The sequence below is a fragment of the Ranitomeya variabilis genome, chromosome 3 (genome assembly GCF_051348905.1).
Source record: "Ranitomeya variabilis isolate aRanVar5 chromosome 3, aRanVar5.hap1, whole genome shotgun sequence".
In the NCBI taxonomy this organism is placed as follows: Eukaryota; Metazoa; Chordata; class Amphibia; order Anura; family Dendrobatidae; genus Ranitomeya; species Ranitomeya variabilis.
Window position 1 is genome coordinate 764,060,629 of NC_135234.1, and position 14,470 is coordinate 764,075,098.

General features: G+C 44.6%; 1 protein-coding gene across 5 annotated transcripts in view; it reads right to left on the reverse strand.

Annotated features, from left to right (window-relative positions):
• Positions 1-13,772, reverse strand: part of LOC143817384 (glycerophosphodiester phosphodiesterase domain-containing protein 5-like) — a 164,456-nt gene extending 150,684 nt beyond the window's left edge. For 3 of the 5 annotated variants that reach the window (XR_013224129.1, XM_077298769.1, XM_077298766.1), the window contains exon 1: positions 13,609-13,772. The gene's annotated coding sequence lies outside the window, so the exon portion shown is untranslated. Of the gene's footprint in view, positions 1-8,892; positions 9,057-13,608 lie in introns of those variants that run through there. The other 2 variants (XM_077298771.1, XM_077298767.1) reach the window with 2 other exon arrangements.
• Between the last annotated feature and the right edge of the window lie 698 nt (positions 13,773-14,470).

Sequence of the window (14,470 nt, forward strand, 5' to 3'; positions counted from 1 at the left end):
GTGTGGCAGAAGCATGACAGTGTTTCCAGTACACACCCCGGAAACGCTCATACTACCATGGCAGAATCCCCATGGTTACCATTCTCCGTAAGCATATAATTCAAACACGGTTACCACATCTTCCGGTTCAGGAACGCAACTTGCGCTCCAAACTAATATCTATTACGGCCATTAAAAATTACATCACATTGCCAGTTCTTTATCTCCGGGGATCATTCAAGCGGCGGGGAATTACATATACATTTAATCTAAATATCTATATAAAGTGGAGTTATACACCACAAACTCCCAGTTGTAAAATGGAAAGAATCTCATTGAGGATAATTCATCGGACCCACCAATGGCCCGCTGGATCCGGGACGGTTGGGAGGTATGGGAATAGCTTTTTACCCAAGAGGTTTGAGAAATGAAAGCCAATTTCTTATCGATTGTTCAGTTTCATCTATCAAATCTGGCACCCTTGGCAACCAATCATGACACAGCTCTCATTTTAGCATGGCAGTTTGAGAAATGAAAGCAGAGTTTTAATTGGTTGCTACGGACAGCACTAATAGATCAGGACTAAACAGGAAGCTTTTGGCTCTTAGCAACCAATCAGAGCTCAGCTTTCTTTTCTCAAAACACTCTAGTACCATGATAGCTGCACTGTGATTGGTTGCCATGGGCAACAAAGACTGAAAGCTTTAATAAGCGAGGCCTATTGTTTCTATAGGAAATAAGAAAGAAATGTAATTAACTTTTTTCATTCCTACCCCCCCCCCCTTAGAAATGATGGACTGCCGGCTTGAAAATAAACGTCACTATCTTTCGCCCAAGTCAATTATGTCGGGTCTTTGTACATGAACGTACAGTACAATGCGAGGCGGAATAATCATCTGACTGAAAATGAAATGTTCCAGCCGGATCCGTCTGAAGCCTCTAATTACACGAGAGGATCTCGCTTTGGCTGAAGTGATTAGGAGGCGAGGAGGTCGGGTGACTCCCGGGGGCCGCCGACCAAAGCTGCCCCGGAAAGAAAATTACATCCGGGGCCTCTTTACCTTATCTACAAATGGGGGTAATATTCCAACAGATCCCACAAAAATAAAAAAAAAGTCTGTTTTTATTATTTAAAACACATTGGGTTTTATTTCATGCCCTTCTCTCCAGTCACACCCAAAGCTGCGCTGAAAACGAATGGAAATATATCAGTTTAGCGCCACCGAACATGTGACCCAATTAAAGGGTTATTTCCTCATTTTTATAGGATATTTTCGGATGCTGCTCGCATAAACCACTTTTGCAATTTATTGCCTTTTAAAATTTCCAGCTGTTCCTAAAGACAAACATTTTTTTCCTTTCGTTTACATCTCGTTGCCTTGGAGACCGACCACCGCTGGTGTCAAGCTTGTAAGCACTGAGGTGAAGCAGGCCAGATTGGGGAGGTAACAGAGCGCTCCGGCGATCCCGGCCTCAAAACTGCGATTACAAGCTCAATAGAAAAGAGCTGGCAAGTACAGCATATGTTCTGAGGTCTAGCAGCGGTGGTCGGTCGCCAAGGCAACAAGCTATAAAACAAAAAAAGAAAAAAAAAATTGTTGATGTTAAGAACTGGCGAAAATTTTAGTAAGTAGTAAATGATAAAAACTGCATTTTTTGCTCTATGTAACAATACTCATTTATGGAATATAGAAATAACCCTTTAAATTCCCACAATGCCCTGGAAAGTAGAAGAAATCTGGTAAAAAAAAAAAATAAAGTGAAGCTTTTCTGTAGCAAAATATTCCCCAGCTGCTGCAGAACCTCTTCTGTAAGGAAAGAGGAAGAAGAGGGCCCCCCTTTGTTTTAGATCTGAATGAACACTGCTCGTGGACACACCCAAAGATTGTAAAACCAGGAAGCAGTTCATGCAATGTGCTACATCCACCAGGGGGCGACAAAGAGCACAGGAGACAACTCCTCCCACAACTGAGCAAAAATATAAGATCTGCGCTCCAGCACGTTGCAAAATAGGAGACTTTAGACTAAAAATAAAGGGATCTATCAAAACTTATTAGAATTTTTTTTTTTTTTACTATACAAGTCAGAGATACTTACTGCACAATTCAGGTCAATATGGAGCAAACCTGGAATCGCCCTTTAAATTTTTGCTACAGCAGCAATGACCTCGTTCTGCCACTATAGGAAATCCAGATGCTTCACTTATGTCCCCTATGCAAAAACCAGACGAGACGCTGGTAAAAGCACCGCTACGCTCCTTGGCATTTCCCTTGCAAATCACCTTGTACCTGCTGATTACTCAGACGGAGGTTTATCTGGGACTACATGACAGTAGGGAAACTACAAGCATGGCGGCATCTTAGAGCCCACCGACATGCCGCAAAAATGTAGCAGATATGCTGGGATTATCAGTCTGGATTTCAAGGCAGGAAATCCACAGATTATTACAGTAGATCTCATTCAGGTGCCACTAGAAAAATATTTAAGAAAGGGTTCGGATTGTATATCCACTGCACTTAATACTTCTGCAGAGTTTACTCATCACATGGGTAAGCACTGGGATAAAATATGTAATGCAAAATGTATATATATCACTGATTCTGCGTCGGAATCTGCAACTAAACACACAAATTTTTTTTCCTAACACTTGTGGATTTTTTCTTTTTTTTTTTTTACAAGTGATGCTCTCCAAAGTCTTCTTCATTTGCTATGTGCATATGTTGTATTTTAAGAAGTTTTCAGAGCAGAACTTGAGAAGAAAGTGGCTGACACAAAGTCTTTTTGCTGAGGTTTTTGGAGTAAATTGAGCAGAAAACAAAAAAAAAAAAGAAAACACGTATGCAAATAAGCCACAGAGAAAGCACTTCAAATCCTCCTCAAAAATAAGGAAACTTATCAAAAACTTCGGAGGTTTAGCTCAGTTTCCTCTGAAAAAAAACCTCAGCAAAAAGACTGTGTGCACATAGCCAGTCACTGCCTCAAAAGCTCTTGGAAAAAGCTTCTGCGAAGAATATAGGAGATACTTCATGTCAAATAACCTTTTTTTATCTGTGATTATAAAAACCCCTTCAGGGTGCAGCGGTATGAGAACACCTAGCTCAGTACGGGTGTGAGATGGTCAAGCCTCAAAAGGCTGTGAGCGAGATCTCACAAACAGAACACCTATAATATCACGAGGAGAATATGGACTTAGTGGACGCCCTAGCCATACATCAGGGTTTTGAGATCTCTGGAACGGACCTAATACGTCCAAGGTTTCAATCCGTTGTAGCACTAAAGGGTGGGGAGATAAGTAGAATGGCTAGTAGGAACCGGATAGCAAAGATCTGTTCAGTCTCGATGCATATTAGGGGCCTGGCTGGATCCAATGGTGCCAAAACTGCCTCCCTAAGACAGTCTTTGCTTATATCTTTTTGTAGTAATCACTATTGTATATGTATAACCATTGTGTATATAGTGTAGTGTGCCCTTAAGGCGATTAAATATATAATTTATCCTTGGGCTGCTCTTTTATCTCGATCCAGTTTCTTGGTTTAACGTTCCATGCTACCGAGGCTGGTTTCTGGCCCAATATAATCCAATTAACAGACCGGGCTTATATCTAACGAGGAACTGGTGCCTGTCCTAAGGGCTGGCAGGACTTTGTTTCATTGGTGTTAGTGAAAGGGGTTTCTCAGCCTGTCTGGGTTGTGAGCGAGTGTGGTGCTACGTCAGTGACTGTGTGGGCCACATCCTCTCACTCCCCATCGGTGTAAAACTGTACCAAGCTGACCATACGTGTCCTCAGGGGGTAAGGAAGATCACGTTGGTGAAAGTGGGGAGACCGCACTACGTGATCCTTAATAATAGCATAATAGTGACTTCAGACGGGGTGGTGAGGTGCGGGTTCCTCACAAATGGTGGCAGCGGTGGGATTCTGGTGCCAGCCTTCACAGCTTCTCATTCATGTGCATTGGAAATCCACTCTGCTGTTCCTAAGAGGAGTTTCTGTAGGTTTTTCTTTTTTCCCCCTGAACAGATTTTGAAAAACGCCTGGTGTAAAAGAGAAAGTGCATGTACACTTCTTCTGAAAGAAACCTCTGCAAACTAGACAGTCGAAACTCAAGGATGTGTCAGGGAGAAGGGAAAAAAACAAAAACACCACACACCTTTTAAAGGCTACATGCACTCAGCGTGTTTGTCCAGGTGGAATTCAGCCTGGAATCTGCCTGAAAAAAACGCCGCAAATAATGAACGTAATGCACGACCGACAGCTTTGGCTTAGAAAACCTGATGTGTTCCCCGGCTTCTGAAGCTCCGTTCCCTGGAGCAGCTTTTCATGTTGCAGATTTTCTGCACCCATTAAGTAAAATAGGTCACTTGCATTTTTTCAAAAACATGCAGCAATAAAAAAAAAAAAAAAAACTTCACCAAAAACGCATTGTGGAAATATAGCCTTAGGGCTCATTCACACATCAGTTTTTCACATACGAGTGCTAGAAGTGTTTTTCTCGGATAGCCCTTGTGCCTATGGTAGTCTATGGGGCTGTTCACATGCTTGGAATTTTTTGGAGAAGAAAGTGATCTCTTCAAAATCCCGGAGACATGTACGATATGGATCCGAGCCTCTGATCAAACTCTGTCTGATACAAGAAATGCCAGTTTTCAGCGGTGTTGCGCGCTTTGCCATTAAGGCTATGTGCACACGTAGGAAAAGAGGTGCAGAATTTTCTGCACAAAATCCACATCTCCTGGCAGAATCCGCAGCCGCGGATTTGCCGTGGTTTTTATGCGGAATTGATGCGGATTTTCTGCGTTTTTTGCCACTGCGGAATTTTAACATGGAGGGGTGCAGAAACGCTGCAGTTCCGCACAAAAGTAGTGACATGCACTTTGAAATCCGCAGAAATTCCGCACAGCTTTTTTTTTTCCCCATTGAATAACATTATACTGTACATCACAGTGCGGATCTGCAGGGTTTCTGCACCGAAAAATCCGCTGCGGATCCGCAGCAAATCCGCATTGTGTGCACATAGTATAATCTGCAGTTTTCAACCATTTTTTTTTTTCTTTCCCGTTCCTAAAATCTGCAATAACAAATCTGCCACGTATTTGCACAATTCGGGGAGGATTTCCCGACAAATTTCTGGCAATGCATGCACATTTACCCTAATAAATTCAAAATGTATGTCCACAGAATACAGGCTGCTGTAAGTGGCATACATGACATGATCTAATTGCACTGCCCACAGGAGCAGTCACACAGCTTTCCACAGACCCTGCATGCCTTACACTGACTTCTAGTGCAGAGTTATACCGGCCTCCCCTCCTCCACCAATTTTACTGTTACCCCGCTGCCAAGAAAAAAAAATGGTAAAATCATCAGGACTTGTCGCAGAGTTCACCTCGTCTCCTCCATTTCCCAAGGAAGCAGCTGGGATCGGGCACGAGGCCAAAAGAGCTTGGATTTTACAAGCAGCAGTTTCCGGGTGACCTGGGGATCACAAATGAGTCGAGTGCTCAGCCGGATCCATGAACAGGATCTCAAGGATCTCAAGGAGAGCAATCTATGGAGATCACACATAATCGTCACATACTGGACAGCACGACTTATCCTCTAACTCAGTGTTCTCAGGGCATGCTGGGAGTTGTAGTTCTTGCCAGCCAATGATTAATATAGAGCATTCAGCACTCAGAAACCTAACATTTCCCCACAGCTGAGGGTTTGCAACAATTGTATCCAGTCTAGACAAAACTCTGCAAACAAGAATGTGTTACAACGTATCAGCACAGATAAAATGTATCAGTCTAGAACCCTCACTGTTTCGCTCACAGACTGCAGAAAATTGGAATAAACCCACAACTGGGAGAACTCTGCTCATAGTCACTGACAGCAAGCTGAGATCTTGAAAACTATGAAGAATCGAAGGAGGCCGATTCAGCACACAGATTTTCTGGCATATAAGGCTATGTGCACACGATGCGGATTTGCTGCGGATCCGCAGCGGATTTTTCCGCGCAGAAACACTTCAGATCCGCACTGTGATGTAGAGTACAATGTTAGTCAATGGGAAAAAAAGCTGTGCAGATGGGGCGGAAAAAAAAAAAAATCAGTGCGGAATTGCTGCGGATTTCAAAGAAGTGCATGTCACTTCTTTTGTGCGGATCTGCAGTGTTTCTGCACTCCTCCATGTTAAAAATCCGCAGTGGCAAAATCCGCATCAATACCGCATAAAACCGCACAAAATCCGCGGCTGCGGATTCTGCCAGGAGATGCAGATTTTGTGCAGAAAATTCTGCACCTCTTTTCCTACGTGTGCACATAGCCTTAAGTGTTGCAAAACCTTTGACTTTCTTGATGTGGGGTCTGAATTCATTTCACGGTCCGATTTCAGATCCCGAAAATGAATGCTGGGCTCTGCTGCAAAGCACGATTGTCCTGAACTTATTTATTTTGCGGCGATTTTTCAGCCACTCTCTGATGATTCCGCACTTACAACTTACGGGAGCACCTCCGTGTACGGATATATTTTGGGCAGTAATGCGCCTCAGGCTGCTGTAATCAATTATAAAGTCCACACAGCGGAGGAGGTCCAGGGGTCTCACCCTGCAGCTCCCCTTAAACTTTTCAGCCTCAAGAACAGAACGCGGCTGCCGTAATCTCGGGTTCTCCTCCGGAAATGCGGATCAATCCTCGCTAAACACTTTTATTGATGCGCACTTTAGAAAAGCTTAAGCTGCAGCACAACCGAGGAGGCTTCATTCAACGTCTCTCTGAGGGATCGTACATAGGAGCCGCTGAGCAAACATTCCTCGCCAGCACGCACTGCGGTACAGGCCGCCAAACCTGAACACAGCCAGACTAATAGAGAATCCACCTGCTGCAGAAACACTGAGAATCCAAAGTAGCATGGAAAAAGATATACATTTATTTCCAAAATTGTGGGTAAACAACTTTGTTTCAATCATGTGATGCTCATTCTGACTTGCCTGTGGCAAGTAACAGTTGCCGACAATATGAAAATCACCCTTGAAAACATAAAAAAGGAGGAGAAATTGTCTCAATCTTTGCATTGTGTGTCTGTGTGTGCCACATTAAGGATGTAGAGCAGAAAGAGGAACAGAGAGAGTTGTCTGAGGACTTAAGAACAAAAGTTAAAAGTCCATCTCCAGAGATCTTGATATTCCTTTGTCCACAGAGCACCTCATAAATCAAAAAGTTTACAACCCATGGCACTGTAGCTATTCTCCCTAGACGTAGACGGCAGAGAAGAACTTGATGAAAGGTTATAACGCCAGGATAATCCGGATAGCGGATAAACAGCCCCAATCCAGGTCCAAAGAAATTCAAGCTGTCCTGCAGGTTCAAGGTGCATCAGTGTCAGCGCAAAGTATCAGTCCACATGTCAATGAAACACTATGGCAGGAGACCCAGGAGGACCCCACTGCTGACACAGGCAAAAAAAAAAAAAAAAACTGCAGTTTGCCAAAATGTACGCATGTAAGCCAAAATCCTTCTGTGAAAGCGTCTTGTGCACAGATGAGACCTAGATAGAGCTTTTTGGTAAAGCATATCATTTTACTGTTCACCGAAAACAGAAAGAGGCCTACAAAGAAAAGAACACAGTACCTACAGTCAAATATGGTGGAGATTTAAAGATGTTTCGGGCTGTTTTGCTGCCTCTGTGCAAGGCATCATGAAGTCTGAAGATTACCAAAGGATTTTGGGTGGCAATGTAGTGCCCAGTATCAGAAAGCTGGGTTTTCATCCGAGGTCATGGGTCTTCCAGCAGGACAATGACCCCAAGCATGCTTCAAGAAGCCTGAAGAAATGGATGGAAACAAAAGAGCTGGAAAGTCCTGAAGTGGCAGCAATGAGTCCGGATGTAAGGCACCTTCAAATATGAGACCTGGAACAGTTTGTGATAGAAGAGTCGCCCAAAATTCCAGCTGAGAGGAGTAAGAAGCTGGTTGATGGTTATAGGAAGTGACGGACTGCAGTTATTTATTCCAAATGGTGCAACCAAATATTAAAATTTAAATTATGTCCAATTTGCCTTTTTTCAGATTTTTGTTTTGTGTTGTTCCAATACAGGCATCCTACTATATAATTGTCTAAGGGTCACTTCCGTCTGTCCTTCTGTCTGTCACGGATATTCATTGGTCGCGGCCTCTGGCTGTCATGGAATCCAAGTCGCTGATTGGTCGTGGGCTTTTTGCCACGACCAATCAGCGACGGCCACAGTCCGGCGGCAATATGGCCGCTCTTTCCTCCTCGCAGTCAGTGCCCGCTCCATACTCCCCTCCAGTCAGCGCTCACACAGGGTTAATGCCAGCGTTACCGGAGCGCGGTGTAACGCGCTCCGGTTACGCAGCTATTAACACTGTGTGACCAAGTTTTTACTATTGATGCTGTGTATGCTGCATCAATAGCAAAACCGCGATGTCATCACAGGTCCTGCGGACCGGAAGCTGCCGCATGCACCGTACACAGGAGCCAGGAGTAAGGTGAGTATATGTTTATTTTATGTCACTGCCCAATATACTACGTGGCCTGGGCAATATACTACGTGGCCTGGGCAATATACTACGTGAACATGCATATTCTAGAATACCCGATGCGTTAGAATCGGGCCACCATCTAGTAGGAATAAACGTGTATATATAACAAAACGTGTTCTGAGAAAAATAGTTACTTTTTTTGTAACAATTCCAAGGGTGCCAACAATTTTGGCCATGGTCTCCTTCATTCTTTACACTGCAGGCTGTATCCAGAGCAATGCGCAGAATACAAATAAGGTTTATAGTCTAGAGCGGCCAGTTCTCGCTTTTGATTTCATTTACACCCTTCCTGTCCAACAAAAAGGGGTGGAGATCACCTGTAACAGTTAAGTTTTACATGGGGCTGCCAGTAATCCTGCTGGATGATCTCACCTCTCCTGGTAGCACTCATCATTTCCACGGAAGAAGTTGCAGTTGGCCCCTGTGAATCACCCTTTCCTTCCCCAGCTCCTCTCCTGGGTCTCGATCGTACACACCAGCAGCTCCGCAGCCCTCCTGTAGATACAACTCCCAGCGTTGACGTTTCACTAAAGTCACTTTAAAAACATGATGGGAGTTGTAGTTTCATATCAGCAAGATAAATACAGTTTAGAGAGGTCATTCCTGCACTCACAGGTCCTAGAATAGGCAAGTGAATGGTTTTGAACCCGGCTGACCAAACAGCAGAGTCTGTCATTCAGGATTCTAGGAAAGTTGGGTGACTACACTGGGTCTCCATTTCTTAATGGGGAAGTTTGGAATAAAAAGGACAAAAAAAAAAAAAAAAGTCAAAAACCATCGTAAAAACCTTGACCTGCCTTTATTAAGCATCCAGTACTCAGCAGATAGTCCATTCAGGTGTCTGGTAAAGCTGGGTGACAACAACAGGTCACTGAGAAACTGGAAGTGCTAGTACAGTAGGCTTCAACTGGTCCCTTTAAATATTAGATCATCCCTCCCATACTGGTTCACACTGGGCACGTTCCCCTCCCCGATCACATGCTTAATACATTCCAAAATCCGAGAGCAATTCTGTTTTTATTTCTCCAGTTTTCACACCTCCTCCTCCTCCTCCTCCTGCTGAAATAAGAGCTTAAAAAAAAAACAGAACAGAGAAAGACCTAGACAGGGGAGCCGCTGATCACACATGCAGGGCCCGATCCATCATTTGCATATTTTGTTTTTGTTTACAGCTATGTTTCTTTTTCACCTTGTGATATTCTTTGTTTCACCTTGTGATGTTCGTTGACGTCATTTGCACTAAATTCTTCAAAATAGTGCGCACGGGTCGCGAACTTTGCACAGATCAAATATGTGTCTATGATCTTTTATGCATCGTTTTAAAGCAAAAGGAAAATGTTCTGCCAAAATGTCAGAAAATTACCCCACCCTCAAAAACAAAACAAAAACAGAAAAAAAAACACCCACTATGGGAAAGAGAAAAAAATGAAAATTAACAGCACAAAAAAAAACAAAATACAGATACAAACCCAGTAATGAATTTGTTCCATAGTTAAGAGCTTTTTCCGGAATTCAGCTGAAACATTGTAACTGATCACATGATTCTGATACAATGTATCATCTCACTCTTAGCATCTGGAAGAATTGGTCATCCTGTGCCCCCTGGTTCATGAACAGAACACCATAACCATTACCCCGGGAGCACTGAGTGGTCCCGGGGTAATGGCAGCCACCGATATGGGTCCCTTCCAAAAAGGTGGTGCCACATTGAGCACCGACCCTCAGTGCACCTTGGTTGGGAATTCCAGGACTGATAAAACGTCTTTAAGGAGAAAGATAAAGAACAACTCACTGAGATGTACCAACTAAACGCCCACTTAAAGGGGTTGTCCCAGAAGAAAAAAAGCCTGCTTTCTTCCAGAGACAGCGCCACCCCATTCTCAGGTTGTGTGCAGCATTGCAGCTCCATTCACTTCAATAGAGTTGACCTCATTTGACCATCGCATAAGTGCAACATCAGCTTTTTCTCGGTTCTGAAAGGCGTAACCCAGCTTTCCTACAGCACTGATACCACAGCAGAAGATGTATCATGATATACCCACCCTACCAGCTGTCTAGGTGCTAACCAAGATTACAGCTGCCATAAAAGTCACTCCGCTTTCCCAGATTCCTGAATGGCAGATCAGCTTATACATACTGCAAGACCTGCTCTGCTTCGGTGTAGCTGGAAACAGAAATGTCTGAGAATTGCCATTCTGACCTCTAGGAAAGCTGGGTGACATCCTTTCAATGACCTGTATCATGACCATGCAGGTGGTTCCCAAACTGCAAATCCACATACACCTTCTGATCCTACATTGCATCAGTCCGTGCATTCAGAAGTGTAGGAAAGCTGTGTGTTAACTAATGCATGAGCTATACCGCTCGTCACGCAGCTTTCCTTGGCTTTGGAATGGCAAGTCAAATTAGAAATACTTACACCTGATCTGCAGTCTGCCCATTCTGGACTCTAGGAAATCTGGGGGCATGAATGACAAGATGTCACCCAGCTTTCCCTTGCTTCTGAATAGCAAATTCACTTACATACAGTCATACACTTTATGCATCAATTCAGACTGTCCAATTAGTACATGATGTGGCCATAAAGGTTGTCACCCAGCTTTTCCGGGCTCCTCAACGATGATGAATTACATATGAGCTACAATAGTGGTCATTCAGCTTTTCCACTCCCCTGAATGGGAAGTCAGCTTTGACACAAACTCTCTGCCCTGCATTCAGTGATCCGGGAAAGCTGGTTGACCATTCTTATGAGCTTTACATTGCCATAAAAGGTTGTCACCCAGCTTTCCCAGCCACAGATAAAAGGATTAATCACTGGAAGGAAAGGTGGGGGGTTAGGTTTGTCATTAAAAGGATGGAACTTTCCTCCAACAAAGCGAACCAGTGCATGGCAGCAACATCCGCAGGGCACAGCCTCCTCCTGGCAGCATACCCCCCCCCCAGCAGCCAGCCTGGCACTGAGCTCTGCAGCGTCACCTTAAATTCTCCCTGGCAGCTTCCATTTTTAGCAGCAGATAATCCCTGCGGAGCACGTGGATCGCCAGCCCTGAAAACAATGGGCTCTGGTGAGGGCACAGCGCAAACAATTTATAAGTATACCCCATGCCCAGTATGTGCCCCCCACACAGGCCTGGCACCAGGCAAACACTGGCATCACCCAGCAGTCATACGATGGCAGCGTGGCACAGAGCACGGCATGACTATTAGCCTCAGGTCACTATGGCTGTGCTTGCTGTCAGTGAATGGATACGATGGCAGCGTGGCACAGAGCACGGCATGAATATTAGCCTCAGGTCCCTGTGGCTGTGCTTGCTGTCAGTGAATGGATACGATGGCAGCGTGGCACAGAGCACGGCATGAATATTAGCCTCAGGTCACTATGGCTGTGCTTGCTGTCAGTGAATGGATATGATGGCAGCGTGGCACAGAGCACGGCATGACTATTAGCCTCAGGTCACTATGGCTGTGCTTGCTGTCAGTGAATGGATATGATGGCAGCGTGGCACAGAGCACGGCATGACTATTAGCCTCAGGTCACTATGGCTGTGCTTGCTGTCAGTGAATGGATATGATAACAGCGTGGCAGAGAGCACGGCATGACTATTAGCCTCAGGTCACTATGGCTGTGCTTGCTGTCAGTGAATGGATATGATGGCAGCGTGGCACAGAGCACGGCATGACTATTAGCCTCAGGTCACTATGGCTGTGCTTGCTGTCAGTGAATGGATATGATGGCAGCGTGGCACAGAGCACGGCATGAATATTAGCCTCAGGTCACTATGGCTGTGCTTGCTGTCAGTGAATGGATATGATGGCAGCGTGGCAGAGAGCACGGCATGACTATTAGCCTCAGGTCACTATGGCTGTGCTTGCTGTCAGTGAATGGATACGATGGCAGCGTGGCACAGAGCACGGCATGAATATTAGCCTCAGGTCACTATGGCTGTGCTTGCTGTCAGTGAATGGATACGATGGCAGCGTGGCACAGAGCACGGCATGAATATTAGCCTCAGGTCCCTATGGCTGTGCTTGCTGTCAGTGAATGGAATCCTCCTTGTTACAGCCTGCAGTCTCCTGCACTGTAGCAGCTGAGGGTTTACCATAATTTGTATATAGTCTAGAGGATCACTTTAAAGGCTTCCGATCACTGACAGCAAGCAGCGGTCCTGAATGGAAACACAAAAGCTGCAGAACTTGTGTGTGACTTGTGCCCAGCAGCGTCCATTCCAGCCTCCTTCCAAGGGAACCAAAAGTACCAGAATGCCTTAGAAGAACTACAAGTATCAACAAGTCTTGTAGTTCTACAGAGAGGTGGTTGTGAGCTCAAAGAGGAACTACATCTCCCAGTATGGCCCCCTCAGCTGTTAGGACTCCTGGTACTTGTTGCTCCCCATTCACACATTCTGGGAAGTATCTGCTGAAGACTACAGGTACTAGAAAGGCATGCAGAGACTTGTAGTTCCCTACACACATTATCCTCAGATGTATCTGCTGGAGAACTACAAGTGCCAGGAAGACTAACAGCAATGGGGGGGAGGTTCACACTGGTAGGAGAACCTCTTGAAGCAAACAACCAACCTTCTAGAGAACTACAAGTACCAGAAATACATGTTGACAGCTATAGTTCTCCACACGCTGGGCTGGACCTACTGGAGAACTACAAGTACCAGAAAGGCATGCTGACACCCGCAGTTTCCCATACACTGCCTCCACATGCTGGAGAACTACAAGTAACAGACAGGCATGCTGACAGCTGTAGTTCTCCATGCCCTGCCTCCACATGTTGGAGAACTACAAGTACCAGGAAACCTAAACGCACAGAGGGGATTGTGCATGGTCATGGTACTGCTAGAGAACTACAAGTACCAGAAAGGCATGCTGACACCTGCAGTTCCCCAAACACTGCCTCCACATACTGGAGAACTACAAGCACCAGAAAACCTAGGAAGGCCGGGGGACTGACATGCTATTGCTGGAGAACTACAAGTACCAGGAAGCTCAGAAGGGCTATAGGTGACAACTACAAGTCCCAGCCCTGTGCGGGCGCGGCCATGCTGTCTCCGGTGGTCCCCGGCAGGCTGCACTTACCCTGTGCAGGTGTCCGGCAGCGCTGGTGCCCGCCGTCCGGGTGTGCGGAGAGCTGCGCTCCGTGTGACCACTGTACCGACCAGGCTGTACTCAGCCAGCAGGCCCCGCCCCGACTCTCCGCCCACAAACCACGCCCCTCCCCAGGCTCTTAAAGAGACACGCACCCCTATCCCTGACACACCTAAAACCTTAAAGGGACACGCACCTCAGAGGGGATGGGGTCACTGTCACCCATCTCAGCAGCAGCGGATTTATCACATTTATCAATGGCATAACCTCCAGTATTCACAAACTGTTTATTATTAATATTATTTATTATTATTATTATTTTATTTATTTATTTTTAATAGAAGGCATTTCCACCAGTGTTTTCTTGTGTTTCATTTAGAAATGGCTTTGGTTTTTACGGTGTTCATTCTACTGTACCAATTACTTGCAAACATGATACCAAACCTGCATATTATTATTATTATTATTATTATTATTTTATTATTATTAATTATTATTACTATTATTATTATTATTACTAGTACTATTATTATATTACTATTACTATCATTATTATTATTATTATTTTATTATTTTTATTTTAGTGGCTTAAAAAAAAAGAAGACATTTGTAAAAGAAAGGCAATTGGTCACCATTTTCCCTATAGGTGGAGCTGAGTTGGAGTTTTTATTGATTTCCTTTTTGGGGCACATGTGACGTTTTGATTGATTTTTGTTACTTTTTATTTAGGGAGTAATGTTTGCTCTTCCGTTATTTTTTTTCTTTGTGGCATTTACTGCACGAGTTGAATCATTTGATATTTTCATAGACTTTTACAGACGTGGTGATGCCGCATATGATTTTGTAATTATTT